Consider the following 15,799-nt stretch of genomic DNA (forward strand, 5'->3'; position numbering starts at 1 on the left):
TACCCGCCCATTTGTAAACTGGCTCATTAGCTAACAAGAAATCTGGGCATCCCAGACAAGATTATCTCCACCACCCTCTAAACCCTCAGCCCTCCTTCAGGCAAGGGCACAGGTGCATCCATCCAGAGCTTAACACTGTATTAGAAGCTCAAACCTAGGAACCTTAAGTTTTGTTGGGTTTAACCTAAATTCTACGAGGCGGTAAAGCGTATATTAAATACAGTTGATTCGACCCTTTAAAAAAGTTCATTGTCGTCACGTATACCCAAATTCAGCATGTAAAAACTCCCAAGCCCTAAACCATCACCTCGTTAGTTTTTCAGATCGTGTTTTTTCTTTTAATCCTGCTAAAGGTAATCTAAATGAGGAATGTCTACGGAAACACAAAAGGGATGTTTACACTACAGCTGTCCACTAAAGCTGGGTGATTTGTGTGTGATTCTTCCCCTCTGGACATCAAACGAACACGGGTAGTATTCTTTCTAGGCTGAAGTCATGGTCCTCTTATCTGATGCTACCTAAGAAACACTAGCTGCCACCCGCACCCTCCCCACACAAGGCACGCAGCGCCCACGCTCGGGTTCTTCGCCAGCTGAGCAAGCTCTGCAAGCCCCACCCGCGGAGACGGATGGAGACGTCCCGCCGCCCCCGACTCGCCCCCAACCACCGCGCAGCGGCCGCCACCCGCCCCCCTCCCCCCGGCTGTCGCCCGGCCCCTCCTACGTTAGGCAGTCCCAGCTTGAATTTCCATGTGATCTGCGGGAAAGAATAGCCCGGCCTTTGTGCCTCTGCAGAGAACGCAAGCAAAAATGTACACCATCACCACCCCCGACACACACACAACTCCCAAGACACAAAGCGTCTCCCGAACAGCGCTTCCCGAGGAACATCCGGCATCCCCCCCGCTGCGAACCGCAGACAAAGGCGCCCCATCGGCGCGGGGTAGTTGAAGAGGGTGGCGAGAGCTAACTGCTCCCACCGTGGGGGGCAGCGGATGAAAGGGCACAGGCGCCGCGGGGGATGGGGGGCGGGTACCAATTAGCGGCGCGCTCGGGGTCCGACAGACAAGGCTAGAGACGCCAGTCTGGGGGGGGGGGAGGCGGCTTTCTCCCCACGACCCAAGCGCCCGGCCCGGGGCGCGGCCACACCAGCGGCGAGCAACAGGCTCCTGCGCCCCGGAGCGCCGGCCCGCGCGCCAGGCCCGCGGTTCCCCTCCCCGGCACCATCCCTGTGCCCCTCCAGGCGAAGGAAAAGAAAAAAACTTTTAAACCATTTAGAGTAAGCAAGGGCAAAGGGGGAGGGGGGGTGGGAGGGCTGAAAGGACCGGGACTAGCGCTCGGGTGCCATGCAAGTAGCGAAGGAAACTTCCAGACCCCGTCCTTTTAAAAGAGCCAGAGGAGCGGCGGCTTCCCGGTACCGCCCGGCCGCGCGGGGTGGGGCGAACGCACCCCGCCCGCCCGCCTGCCCCGCGCGCCGAGCCCCCAGCGCCCGCGCACCTTCCCTGCCGGCGCGCGCGCAGAGCGCGGGGGCGCGCTCCGGCCTCCTGGCCCGGGCCCCGGCGCCGCTTACCCGGCTAGCGGCGGCCGCCCGGGCGGGGACGCGGAGGGGGAGGAGGGCTGGGGAGCCGGGGTCGCCGGGGACTCGGGAGCCTCGCCTCGCTCCCGCTCGCCCTCTTCTCTCCTGAAGTAACGGCCCGGCCAGGAGCTTCGGGATAAACGCGCACACTCACGCGCGACCGAGAAACTTAATCCCGCCCGGCCGGCGGCGGCCCGACGCCAGCCTCGCGCTCCGCCGCGCCCCCTCCCCCGCGCGCGCCGCACTTGCGCCGACCGGGGCCGCCGAGGAGGAGGCGGCGGCGCCGGCGCCGGGGCCGGGGCTGCCGGGGCTGCGTGACGCCTGCGGTCGGCGGGGCGGCGGGCGCGCCTCGGCCAATCAGGGGGCGCGGCCCAGCCCGCGGGTCCTGGGTTTTAAACTAGCTCCGCGGCCGCTGGGCCTGGCGTGCGGCGCGTGGGTTCTGTGAGGTTGCCTTGGGGGGATACAGGGCGCCCCGTTAACTGGGAATGTCCAATAACGAGGAATAATTATTTTGGCCAGGTATGGCCCGTGCAATGTTTGGGACATACTTAACGCTGAAAAATTGTTCACTGTTTATCTGAAATTCGAATTTAACCTGGGGGGTCTGTATTTTTCCTTTCTAAATCTGGCAACCTGTGGGAACTGGTAGGCGCTATTTCCAGTTTTGAGGACTTAATTTTTTTCTTTTTTTCATTATGTGGACTGCCTTGTGGATGCCTTCTGTACAGGTAACTTATTTAAGTGGTATGGGAAGGTGATGAGAAGCGCTTTAATGAGGAGGCATGGGGCGTGGGGGCTTAATAATCTCACATTCTAAGTAACTTTTGGAACATTAGTGTGCTTCTCAGACATATGCAATTAAAAGACGGAAACAATAAACATGAAAGAAGGGTTCAGAATTGCATGGTGCCAGGAGAAACATACTCATTTCTATTTTGTGCCATTTAAGATTGTGTTTCTGATACCCTCAATTCCTGAGTCCCAGGAATCTTTTCTGCGGAAGAAAATTGCTTCCTCTCACAGTACATACATCTAGTATTACGGTATACATCAAAGGATACTCAGAAGTCCAATTTAAAATATTTACAGGAATTTCTTTTAATATCCTGAATTAAAAGTTCTGATTTCTTTGGCAGACTTGTAAAATTTTTTGTCTACTAAAAAAAAAAAAGTGTATTTCTCCAATATTCACCAAATATTTAAGGGGAAATACAGTTTTTAAAACATACGAGGCTCCAGAGGGAAGCTGATTTGAGCTATTAAATGGATATTTTCAGAAAGCTTCAAAATAGATCAGTTGTCTGCAAATGACTGGGAGTAAAATGAGCTAAAGTGCCCTGGGTGGAGAGAGTGTCCTCAGTCCAAGACCCATTGTACTTTCTCAAACATAGGCATCAGTGTAGTTTTGCCTACTGGGGAAATAAAAGCACTCACTAGATTTCTTTAGCATCTGTGGATATTCATCTCCTCTGGGTCCTTTGAAAATGAAAATGAAGTTAGGATGAAGGGAAAACTCATCCCTTGTATCTTCAGCACATCTCTGTCTTGTGTAACCTCTCAATCAGCACTCTCAACTCTCCCCATTGAGAGAGAGACAGAGAGACGGAGGAAGGCAAGCAGGCAATAACATTACTCCCCAGCCCATCTCTCCCCAGTTACATTTTCTCCTCTTTTCTTCACAGTTAAATTTCTTGACATCAACCACCTGCATCTTGGGTTCCTGCCCCATCACTGCACTGAAGGGGCTTTTGCTAGGCACCAATAATCTCCCCTTAACTAAATCCAATGGAATTGTTTCTCTCCCTATATTCTCTGTCCTCTCAGATGCATTCATAACTATTGAACACTCCCTTGAAGTGTTGCCCCCCACCCCATAATTCCATATAATCACACCCTCAGTTTTGTTCCTTCTTCTTATTGAGCGGCCAGTGTGTGGGACCTGAAACTTACACGATTTGGGGCTCTGATTTAAGAAAAGAAAAAGATATCTTTCTTGTGAAAACTTTACAGAAATATGTGACCATGTAAACACATTGCTAGGGCTCCTCCCAGGCAAAAGAAAGAAAAAGAATCTTTTTTTTTTTTAAGTTTTGTTTATTTAAGTAATCTCTACACCCCACATGGGGCTCAAATTCACAACCCTGAGATCGAGATCCACATGCTCTTCCAACTAAGCCAGCCAGGCATCCCTGACAAATACCCAGAATCTTAAGCTTCACTAGCTTCAAGACAGATCTGCCCCTGACATCAGGCCACTCTTCAATCTCCTTTGCCAACTAACCTCCACTCCCTACCCTTTAAATGATGGAGCTCCTCAAGTAATGTCCATGGTAGGGCCATACACTGAGACACGGAACTGTGAAAGATGACCAGGCTTGAGCAGAAAGATCATGGTTCCATTTTGGATAACCTAGGTTTGAGTCAGGCAAACAAGGAAGTCAAATAAACACTCAGATATATAGAGAAATCTAGATTGAAGATAAAATTTTAGGAATCTTTACCCAATCCATGATTAGCTGGAGGGGAAAATGAACTTACTTAAGGAGGGCCAGTAACTCAGATTACTCCATGATTTCCAAAAATTAGTATAAAACGATTGTGCTACATTCTTATTGTACTCTAAACTATTGCTTTATAGTATTCATCCTACCTTGTAATTATATATTTAGTTTTATAATGACTTATGCAGTGGTTCTCTGCCCCTTAAGACCACAGACTCCAGGAGAGCAGGGACCAAGTCACAGTCTCATCCCCAGAGCCTAGCAAAATGTTTCATAACTAGTTCGTCTTCAAATGGAATGGGACAAATATGACTGCAAGAATGAACAATTCATCAATAGAACTTCTGTGTTCTTGCCATAGACTCATCTCAAAGCATCCCTTGTTGCTTAGAAATTCCAAAGTATTCCTCTTTGAATAGCAAAGCATTTACATTTGTCATTTTCCAAATCTGGTCATTCTCAAATGCAAAGGAAGTAAGTGCATGAAATGCTAGCTGCTAGGAAAGCACGGGAGGAGAACAATTCCGTAACCAGCTACTACAGGTGTTCTGAGGGTCTTAAAAGGTAAAATGGTGTCTGTTCCATTGAATTATAGAAAAGCCTGTAACACTGAATGAGAGGCAAGTTTAAGGAATTTAATTCTTTGATTTAATGCAAGTGTGTAAATGAGATTAAAACAAACGATTCTACCTTGTTTAAAAAGACACTATTGTTCTGATTTCATTTAGCACAGCAAATCCTACATGCCCACTTTATTCTTTTTTTAAGATTGTATTTATTTATTGGACAGAGAGAGCACAAGCAAGGGCAACAGCAGGCAGAGGGAGTTGATGCAGGGCTTGATGGGGGGCTCAGTTTGGGGCTTGATGCAGGCTCCATCCCAGGACCCTGGGATCATGATCTGCACCAAAGGCAGCCGCTTAACCGACTGAACCACCAGGCCCCCCCTACATGCCCACTTTAAAGAGTAGGGTTATCCGAGGACAAAAATGCATCTTGTTTAGGTTAGTTCTTCCACAAAATTATCTCGCACTTGGGGATGATTTCATCTGGGAGCTTCCCCTTTTGAGGTTAACCCCTATAGTTTATTGCTCTAATCTCTTCTGCTTATTCTAAGCGAGAGGGCCCAAGCTTTTCTAGAAGTAACAAGACAGTATGGTGTATTCCTCTTGTTTAAGAACAAATTCAAGGGCGCCTGGGTGGCTCAGTTGGTTAAGCAACTGCCTTCGGCTCAGGTCATGATCCTGGAGTCCTGGGATCAAGTCCCGCATAGGGCTCCCTGCTCAGCGGGGAGTCTGCTTCTCCCTCTGCCCCTCCCCCCTCTCATGCTCTCTCTCTCATTCTCTCAAATAAATAAATAAAATCTTTAAAAAAAAAAAAGAACAAATTCAAGAGGTTTAAATAAAATCTTACTAAGAAAGCCAAAATAGAAAAAAAAACAGAGCTGATCTTCTCTATGGGGTAGGTTGAAATTTCCCTTTAGTGTTGGTCATGGCCTCTGGGATCTGAAGATGAAGGAATTAGGAACGTTGTGTGTGTCCCAGGTATATCCTCAGTGAGGCATTCTCTACAGCAATTTGTTTTTCTCAATTCTGAGTAATGTTCAGACCATGTTTGCAAGGAAAAAGATTTGGGGGACTTCCAGGATTGTTTTAAACTATTTTGTATTGGGCGCCTGGGTGGCTCAGATGGTTAAGCGTCTGCCTTCGGCTCAGGTCATGATCCCAGCGTCCAGGGATCGAGTCCCGCATCGGGCTCCCTGCTCCTTGGGAGCCTGCTTCTCCCTCTGCCTCTCTCTCTGTCTCTCATGAATAAATAAGTAAAATCTTTAAAAAAAAATAAAATGTTAAACTATTTTGTATTAAATTCAACAAGTACAAACATAAATACATAATATTATTTTCCATTTGTAGTTCCTCCTCTGTAGCTCTAAAACTGGTGAAAGGCCCAAGTTGTCTGCTCAAAAATCTTTAATGTCTGTTAGAAAGATAGATTGTAGAAATTCAATTTTTGATCCATGGGGATACAGAGGAAGGACTCTTTTAGTTGCCTTTCAAGCACACAGTCTCTGTTCTGCCTTCCTAACAGTGGATAGCCTAGGTATGGAAGAGGGGCAGTCCCTTACTGGTTGGTATACCTGCAGGGCTCCAGGGTCAAAGCTTCATATACACTGAATCCTTTCCCAAGGACTAAGTGACTCTGGGGGAATTCTAATTGTGGGACAATGGACTTTCCAGACCTTAAGTAGCTCTGACTCTTATTAATGTTTCATTTAAGTGCAAAGTAGGTGGCATGTTTGCATCTCCCTCTGCCTAAGGGTTATCAGCTATGTAACAAATACCCATTTCTAATTTATTACACTTTGTAGAACAGTTTTTATCCTCTGTCTACTGGCTGACCGATTTTATAGTTTTAATTGGCCTCTAGTTTCTCAAATAAAGGAGAATACTTTTTTTTTCCCCCAGTCTGTTTAATGTTAGAAAAAATAGACCATTTGAAACAATCTTTAACTTTTTTTCACCATTGAAAACAAACAAGATTGAAAGGAGAGAATATGGAGAAGAAAGGAAAGAATGTTAGGATAATGAATATATATGTGTCTAGGAGAAAGCCATTAGGAGGAGGGAATGGCTAAGAAAGAATCCCAGGCATGAGAAAAATGCAAAATTATATTTATTTTGAGAACATGTAGAATAATCTGTCTCTCTTTGTGTAACAACTGTTTATAGAAGAATAGAGACAGTGAAACCTACAATGTGTCCGGTTGAGTCTCATCTCTCTGAGGAAGAAAGAAAGGGCACTGGGAGGTCATGACCATCTGACCTTGAGTTAATTTGCTTTTATACCCACAGAATTCTGGTGCAGTGAGGAAATTCTGGGCAAAAAGTTTGGGACTAGGTTATTTTTTGGGTGGAATACATCCAAATACTGTTCCAGAATCTCTGACTCAAGTTCATGTAAGCTAGAATGACATTTTGGAATCTCTCTCCTACAAAGTAGGACTGTAAGTCAGTTATTCAAATAAAGGTCAAGAAAAATAAGCAATTAACAAGCAATTAACAATAATGAGAAAATTTGTTCAAGTTGGCTTTTAGGTAACACCCCTCTATGTTCTATAAGAATATAGAAAAGAAACTGAGTTTTTGAGATGACCATTGTGTCACTGGATCACATTTTACCTGAAGCCCACCCCATCTCTTGAATTTCCATTTAGATGAGCCAATAAATCACCTTTAGTTCTTAAAGTAATTTGAATTGGGTTTTCTCTTATTTGCAACTAAAATCATTTAAGCTGATGAAATATACATATTCAGCCATTCACAGTGAACTAGACAGGTACTTTCAAGTGTCAAGGAACACAATAAAATTACCTCAGTTGGAGGGAGTTTGTTAAAAAATAGCTAGGATTATTAGGAAGACAAGAGTTTCCATAGGTGAAACAAATGGAGAAATGTGACATCTTTCTGGTTATACCACAGGCACACAGAGAGAAGTGGAAGGTCAGTTCAGATGATGCAGATCCCAAGACCAGGTTTTCTTAGAGATTTTGCACTTCTACCATAATTATGATTCAGCACAACCAGAATATGAAGGATCACCAGATTTTCAAGGAACCAATGTAAACAATTATTGTTTAACAATGAGGCAGTGGACAGCTCTGTGTTCTATGCACAGAGGAAGGCTTGTTGATTTATGGGCTTCACTTTTAAGGGAGCAGCATTATACTCAGGAGCCCCTAAATTCCAGAAAAAGAAGTCTTTGCTCAGAACCATTGGATGTATTTAAAGAGGGTATTTGGAGGATGTTTGAGAAATAGACTCCTAGTGGCCAGGAGTTCTGTATGGAAATTGCCTGTGTGTATGCGTATGTGTGTGTATGCGTGCGTATGTGTGTGTGTGTGTGTTTATTTGTGTGTGTGCCTGTCAACATGTGTGTACATGGTAGTGGTGATGATGGGGATGTCAGTTTTTTTTAATCCCCATGTTTTGTACCTGAAATTTTATTTTAACTCTTCCTTATACCTGATATTTCAATATTCCCAGCTTCTCTTCAGTTTTAGTGAATGGTATAGTCCCCACCATCGCTGTAATATTTTAGGCCCTAAGGCAGTGCTTCTTGGACTACCTGTGAAGAGTCAGGTTTTTTGTCTTTTGCTTTTAATTTCCAAAGTATCATTGACCAATGCACTTAAAATTAATTACTAATGATTAGATGCCTGAATGTTGGGTCAGTGTTCCATTGTTATAAAGATTTTTAAAGAAACATTTAATTTCTTTGTGGACCAGGCTGTCCACAAAGCAATTTCCCAGGGCCTTGTTACTCCAAGTATGGTCAATAAACCAGAAACATCTGCATCACTTTGGAGCTAGTTAGAAATGCAGAATCTCAGGCATCACCCCAGACTACTAAATCAGAATCTTCATTTTAACTTGATGTCGAGGTGATTTATATACACATTAAAGATCTTAGGGATCTTTTCTACGCTTTCATCTGTTTTTTGTCTTCCAGGAATGTTCTGCTATGTCTTTACCTAGAAAACTTTTTTTTTTTCTTTCTTTTTTTTGAGCTTCAGACTGCTGGCATCTTTTCCTCATTCATGTCACTGATCAAATGTCCACCTCTGTTGGAGAAGGCTTTTCTGGCTCTCCAGTAAAATTAGTAGCCTCTTCCACATCACATTACCTTGTATTATTTTCCTTATAGTATTTATCGCTATCTAAAATTATTGTTGACCCCTTCCTGCCCCCCCCACACTCAGCCTAGCTAGAATGTAAACTCAATGAGATCAGAGATCTTATCTGTCTCATCCCCTGTCCTTTATCCAGTGGTAGCTCAGTGCCTACTTGGGGGTACGACTCAAGTGCTGTCTACGCTCTGCTTCCATTCACTTCATGACTCTGCTTACTCCGGGCCCCTACGACTTCTCTGCTTGTGTTTATTGCTTGCTCTGTGTGTCCCTCTGAATTTGCAGCAGAGAGCCCAACCCAAACTGGCTTATAAAATAAAAAGGATGCTGGCTTATATAACTAGAAAGGTTCAGAGTAAATGCAGTGGTCAAGCACAGTTCCCTTACGGCTCTGGCCCTTTTTCTCTCCGATTCTTTCAGCTCAGCCATCTCCACGCGTTGGCATCCTGTTCAGGCCGGCAGCTGGATGACCACCACAGTCCCAGCTCTCGCATTCCCATGGAGTGTTCCCCAGAGACCATGCGCTGCCGCTTCTCTCTTTCACAGTAAGAAAACTTCTGTCCCTCAAACCTCCGGCAACTTTCCTCCAACATTCCTTAGACTGAATTGGATCACATGCCCCTTCTAAATATGTATACATATACAGAGTGGTGTAATTACAAACGATAAAATGGGTAGATCTTAAGAGCACGTTCATTAAGTTTTGACAATTATATACATCCACATAGACACTAACCAAACCAAGATGTAGAGTATGTCCATTGCCCTGGAAAGTTGCTTTGTGTCCTTTCCAGTCAATCGGATGAGTAACAGTGCCCTGCTGAGCCCTCGTGGAGTTGGAAGCCAAAAGAACAATCAGGAATACTGAGCCTGTCTTTCTGTAAAATATTGATGTTTTATTCAGCATGTATATTAACTTATAAGAAAAATATTGCATTAAAATGTGATTTATGCTAATTACTAGTTGTTGTTGTTTGATGTCCTCCATCTTAAAAAACATGCCATACTCACCTTACTTGTATCTCCCTAGCTGCTGTCCTGCCGTCAAAGAGCCTCTGTTTTTGTCTCTTTGTCTCTGTCTCTTTTTTTTTTTAAAGATTTTTTATTTATTTATTTGAGACAGAGAGAATGAGAGAAAGAGAGAGCACATGAGAGGGGGGAGGGTCAGAGGACGAAGCAGACTCCCTGCCGAGCAGGGAGCCCGATGCGGTACTCGATCCCGGGACTCCAGGATCATGACCTGAGCCGAAGGCAGTCGCTTAACCGACTGAGCCACACAGGCGCCCCTGTCTCTGTCTCTTTCTTAATATGATCTCTGCCCGTGATCTCTCCACATGATGGCTTCAATATAGCTGAACTTTTTACATGGTAGCTAAAGGCTCCCAGAGTAGGTACCTAAGAGAAGCCAGCAGGCCAGCTCTATTTCTTACCTGATTTAGTCTTGGAAGTCACCCAGGGCAACTTCTGCCATATTTCAATCACTGTAGCGATCACAAGGAGAGGAAACATAGACTCTGTCTCTTGATAGAAGGAGTGTCAAAGAATTTGCAGAAGGGTTGCCTGGTGGCTTTCAGTTGGTGAGCAGTTGGCTCTTGATTTTGGCTCAGGTCATGATCTCAGAGTCATGGGATCGAGCCCCGTGTTGGGCTCTGCACTCAGTGGGAAGTCTGCTTGAGTATTCTCTCTCTCCTCTCCCTTTGCCCCTCCCCAGCTTGTGCTGTCTCTCTCTTAAATACATAAATCTTAAAAAAAAAAATTTGCAGATGTACTTTTAAACCACCATGGATCCCACTGCTTTTATAGCCATTTTTGGATAATAGTGAATAGTCCTTATTTTTGAGTATTAAAAAATCCTATCCCAACAAAATTTTTAAAAATTCATCTTCCTTTCAATTTCAAGTGTCTCCTCGTTGCCCCCAAGTTTAACTGGTTATCGTTGGTTTCATTTACTCCCTCCTCTCCATTCACTCACTCACTGCTTTTTTGGCTCATCCAAGAGTAAGAAGCTGGGGATAAGATGAAAAGGAATAAAAACATCTTTTTATTTGGCTGAATGTTGAAAAGAGTCTTCAAAGGCAGATAACCAAAGGCCAACTCCCTCTTTTAGGGGGTGATTTAGTGAATTATTTGGAGACCCCCTCTACTCTGGCTTCTCAGCCCTCTGTCCATTATGGGGATGGTGTACATTCTGTGACCTTGTAACACTCTCCCTCAACTCCTGCTTTCCTGATACACCCTCACGCAGCCTCTTCCTGCTAGGGTCAACTTATCCAAGCAGGCAGTTCTTTTCGGAATTTTTTTCAGAATGGCAGCAGTCTAGACTCACTACATCCAAGTTGTCTTTATAGACAGCAAATCTGTAGATTGTTCTTGGCCCTGCTATCAAGACAATTCTAGACAGCCTTTCATATCCAGACTTTTCTATGGAAGAGTCAAACAGTGTTCTCTATGCTCCCCGAACTCCAGAACAAGTTTCCCTTAAGACAGTCTTACCATGTTCTATTTTAATAGCAGCACCAGGCAAGACCTAAGTTTTATAGCTCAGCAAGCATCCAGGCTGGGTGATGAGATGCCTCCTCTCTATCAGTCAAACCAGACTTGGTGAGTGATTCTCTTGAAGTTTCCCTCATTTTTATGGGGAGATGGTGAAGAAGCAAGATTCTGCTACTATGAAGAGTGGTAGGAAAACATAGTACTCTCTCCCAAGTGTGCAATTTTCTCCAAAGGAAGCCTCACTTTGAAGACAGTGTTTGAAATCCTACTCTCTTTTAATGTAGCCTGAAAATGTGCCAGGATCCATGTTGTTTCTTAGTAAGCTGGTAGGCATGTGTCTAGTTTCTCTGTGTAGAATATGTGGAGCAAATATCCCTTGGGTCCTGAGGTTTAGGACTTCATGAAAGCTTCAAGACAACAAAAAAATGTGCCAATTGACATCACTAACACTTCTATTAATTTTTTTAACATTTTTTTAAGTCGGCTCTGCATCTGATGTGGGGCTTAAACTCGCCACTCTGAGATCAAGAGTCACATGCTCTATTGACTGTGGACTGAGCCAGCCAGACACCCCAACACTTCTGTTATTGTAGATTAAAGTCATTTATAATAGTGCCTGTTCCTGGATCATGTCCCATCTGTCTCATTTCTTGCATTAATATCACATTGTTTTAATTATTATTGCTTTGTAATAGGTTGTAATAACTGGTGGCCTCTCACTACTATTTTTTTTTCCTCAAAATTCTCATAGCTTTTCTTAGCTAATAGAAAAATTACTTAGATTTATGGAAATTAAGAATATTAGAAAATCCAAAGTCAATCCAAATGGAATTTGTAGTTTATTTTTTCTTTTAATAGAATCTAAAGTTATTTGTATTTTTTTGCAGGTAACAACATTTGCAGATTTTATGGAATCTATATTTTAGAGGCAAATACATAAGAGCAATAACAGCAGTGGCTTTGAGATGTGTTTCTTTCCATGACATTCCCTTTAAAAATGCAGTCAGTTAGCCAGAGGCTACGTATCAACCTACTTTATGATAAGGTGTTAAGTGAGTGATCAAGTATACAAAAGTGTAGGATTCAAATTATCCATACACTAAATAATTCACCTTTGAAAGGTCTTTCTTTTTGCAAGAGAATTACATATTTAATGAAGGTAGAGATTGTATTTTCTAAAAAAAAAAAAAAAAAAAAAAAGGCATGAAATTAACAAACATGGTGCATTCTTAGTAATCTTAGTCCAGTAACCTGAGTGCAAAATTGAAAAGAGGGAAGGTAAGGGGTGCCTGGGTGGCTCAGTAGATTAAGTGTCTACCTTAAGCCCAGGTCATGATCCCAGACTCCCAGGATTGAGCTTGGCTTTGGGTTCCCTGCTCAGCCGGGAGTCTGCTTCTCCTTCTGCCCCTGCCCCCACTTGTATGCTTGCTCTCTCTTTCTCTCTCTCTCTCTCCCCCCCAAATAAATAAATAAAATATTTTAAAAGAAAAGGAAAAGGGGAAGGTGAAAATTTTGATAAGAGCACACTAACACATCAGTAATACAATTTCAAGGGAATATTTGAGTTTCTACTTTGGAGGGCTCTGCCGCATCATAATAGTGTCTGAATTTTGGTTCTTTATCTCTGCAATTATATGCCATGGTCTTGAACTATTGAAATAGTTCAATTCTTGAGAAGCTTGCTCTAGTTTACTCAAAAAGTATGGGTTTGTTTATATTTGACAGCAGTTCAATTTTGAGGCTTTTCTCTTTTATCTTATGTTGCAATTATATTCCATGTAACATAAATGATAATATGAGAAAAGTGGGCTTACATGAATAATATTTAGTATAATATTTAGTATATTTAGCATAAGATAAAATTTATCCAAACTTAAAGTTCTGAGGGAAAAGGGGAAGCCATGAGCCCACCACAGAGAGTTGACTACAGACCTGGGGGTGATATGTACAGCAAAATTGCTCAGGGACTCCATTGACCTATCTCCTAATACCCACACATGTTATGTACAAGGACCCTACTGTCAATACTTCCCCATACCACCACTGCTGCAACCGACACCGCAATGAGCACCAGCCTCACAATCACATCCACTACCCCACACCACCAAGGTCAACCCCAGCACCACCCCCACCACCACAAGCATCCTGCATGACTTCCTGGTTTGGGTAGTGACTGTGTGTCTGGACAATAGCTGAATGGCATTCTGTGCACATACACACACGCAGTGTGAACTGGGCATATGCACCTCAAAAATCAAATCCTGGAACATTTCCTTTCCCCTCCTTGAAAACAGAGAAACTAGTGAAATTGGCTACAGTTTCTTTTTGCTGAGCTTCTCCAACCTGATTTATTTTTTCCTTTCTTTTCTAGTTATCTCCTTGCGTTTTGACACATTTTGATGTCATGTTTCTTTTCCAGGTCCAACATCTCTGCAGAGTGATATGGATCATAGAAAACCCCCAACTCTGACCCGCCCACCAAAATTACACTTTTGGAATTGCCCTATAGCCATTTTTATCCAACTGACTTCTGTGCTAAATGGCCTGACTTGACCTAGTTCAGATCCAACAAAAATTCACAGAGAATGTCTTCTACCTGAAGCTTTCTCTTCTCTTGGATTTCATGTAATTCTTCTCTCCTGATCATGTCAATCTTTTTTCTATAAAAAAAAATGTTGAAAATTTTTAATTATTCTCCACCGGTATTGTTTTTCTTTCTAGAGATCGGTGTCTCCAAAATCTTTAGACAAAAACAAGCCATTTCCCTATCAAAATGATTGTACTTTGAAATTTTGACTTTTTGGTTGTAGCTCCTTATCAAAGTAAAATTTAAGTTTATACATTTTGTCATCACTTGGATTCCCGGGGAAGTGTGAAGTTTTTGGGGAATGCCCTAGGGATCAACACTTAGGTGAGGGGATCATGAAAGTAGTAGGACTGGGAAAAGGGAGGTGTAGAATGTTACAGCATTGCAACAAAGCACTCAGCAGATCCTACAGGAATTCTGGAACTAAGATGGCCCTTTAGAGTTGTCCCACCTTGAAGAAAGTGGTCTGGCCTTTTATAAGTCTATGAAATTTGCCTAACTTTTTAAACATTATTCCCAAAGATTGTTTCAACAACATCATCCTTGCCTATATCTTTGTGGACTTTGCTTAAACAATTTGCTTTCCCAGATATTTTTCTAATTCTATCGTTGTTTTTCATATAAAATCTAATTATGTTGAGGAAGTTTTGCCCACGTCTCCTTGTCTCCACACACAAGGGTACAGTACAAAAAAATGCAGTGTTGATTACAGCAAGGTTAGGGTACAGTCAGCACATCAGAGTATTCTCAAGTGGAAGGAAACAAAGGCATGACTGACTCAAGCCTGGGAAAGCAAGTATAAAGGTCAAGTCTAAAGGCAGAAACAGGGTAACTAACAAACAGGAAAGGTAGTTGGGTATCAGGATCAGGACCGAAACTGGAGCAGGAAAGAAACTGGAGCAGTGCAAGGGTAGGTCAAAAACAAAGCAATTGCTACAAATAGCACCCAATGACCACAGTTTGCCTTTGTTGGTCATTTAGTCCTGAATACTTAGTGTATGAAGTTGTTAGTATGACTTAAAAGGACACAAAGAGAACATACGTCTTAATATTGGGGTTTATTTCATGAGAAATGAATCATAAAGAAATAGAAAATCTGGACAGACTGATTACTAGTAATAAGATTACATTGGCAATTAAAAATCTCCCAACAAACAGAAGTCCAGGACCAGATGGCTTCATTGGTGAATTCTACCAAACATTTAAGGAATTAATACCAATCCTTCTCAAACTCTTCCAAAAAATAGAAGAGGGAACACTTCCAAACATTTTAGGAGGCCAGCATTACTCTCCTACCAAAACCAGACAAGGACACCACAAGAAAAGAAAATTACAGGCCAATATCCCTGATGAACACAGATGCAAAAATCCTTACAAAATCTAAACGAAAATTATCAAACCGAATTCAACAATACATTAAAAGGATCGTATACCTTGGTCAAGTGGGATTTATTCCAAGGATGCAAGGCTGGTTCAACATGTGCAAATCAGTCAGTGTGATATACCCCATTAACAAAATAAAGGATAAAAATCATATAGTCATCTCAATAGATGCAGAAAAAGCATTTGACAAAATTCAACATCTATTTATGATAAAAACACTTAAGAAAGTGGGTATAGAGGGAATGTACCTCAACATAATAAAGGCCATAACAAGCCTAGAACTAACATCATAATCAATAGTGAAAAGCTGAACTGAAATCAGAAATAAGACAAAGATGCCCACTTCTACCGTTTTTACTCAACATAGCCTAGCCAGATCAATTAGGCAAGAAAAAGAAATTAAAGCCATCCAAATCAAAAAGAAGTAAAACTGTCACAATTTGCAGCTGACATGATATTATATGTAGAAAACCCTAAAGACTCCAGCAACAAAAGAATACAAAACAAAACAAAACTGAAAGAACTAATATGTCAATTCAGGAAAGTTGCAGGATACAAAATCCATGTATAAAA

The 15,799-nt window shown here is 42.7% G+C and overlaps 1 protein-coding gene and 1 long non-coding RNA gene across 18 annotated transcripts in view; one reads left to right on the forward strand and one right to left on the reverse strand.

Annotated features, from left to right (window-relative positions):
- Window positions 1–1,751, reverse strand: part of MPDZ (multiple PDZ domain crumbs cell polarity complex component) — a 193,533-nt gene extending 191,782 nt beyond the window's left edge. For 4 of the 15 annotated variants that reach the window (XR_010407652.1, XM_064579269.1, XM_064579277.1 and 1 more), the window contains exon 1: window positions 1,570–1,751. The gene's annotated coding sequence lies outside the window, so the exon portion shown is untranslated. Of the gene's footprint in view, window positions 1–723; window positions 1,024–1,496; window positions 1,516–1,569 lie in introns of those variants that run through there. The other 11 variants (XM_064579268.1, XM_064579265.1, XM_064579273.1 and 8 more) reach the window with 8 other exon arrangements.
- On the forward strand, window positions 1,122–13,911 carry LOC123849643 (uncharacterized). 3 transcript variants are annotated; one of them, XR_008506710.2, is made up of 3 exons: window positions 1,122–1,278; window positions 9,184–9,308; window positions 13,676–13,911. It is a non-coding gene; the product is annotated as an uncharacterized LOC123849643 (long non-coding RNA). The 3 variants fall into 3 exon arrangements; XR_010407653.1 differs by lacking the exon at window positions 1,122–1,278 and adding an exon at window positions 1,945–2,094; XR_006792121.3 differs by lacking the exon at window positions 1,122–1,278 and adding an exon at window positions 2,101–2,303.
- Window positions 13,912–15,799: the final 1,888 nt, after the last annotated feature.

The sequence above is a fragment of the Mirounga angustirostris genome, unplaced genomic scaffold, assembly GCF_029215605.1.
Source record: "Mirounga angustirostris isolate CCGP_5_RB_7025 unplaced genomic scaffold, mMirAng1.0.hap1 SCAF_15, whole genome shotgun sequence".
NCBI classification, from domain to species: Eukaryota; Metazoa; Chordata; class Mammalia; order Carnivora; family Phocidae; genus Mirounga; species Mirounga angustirostris.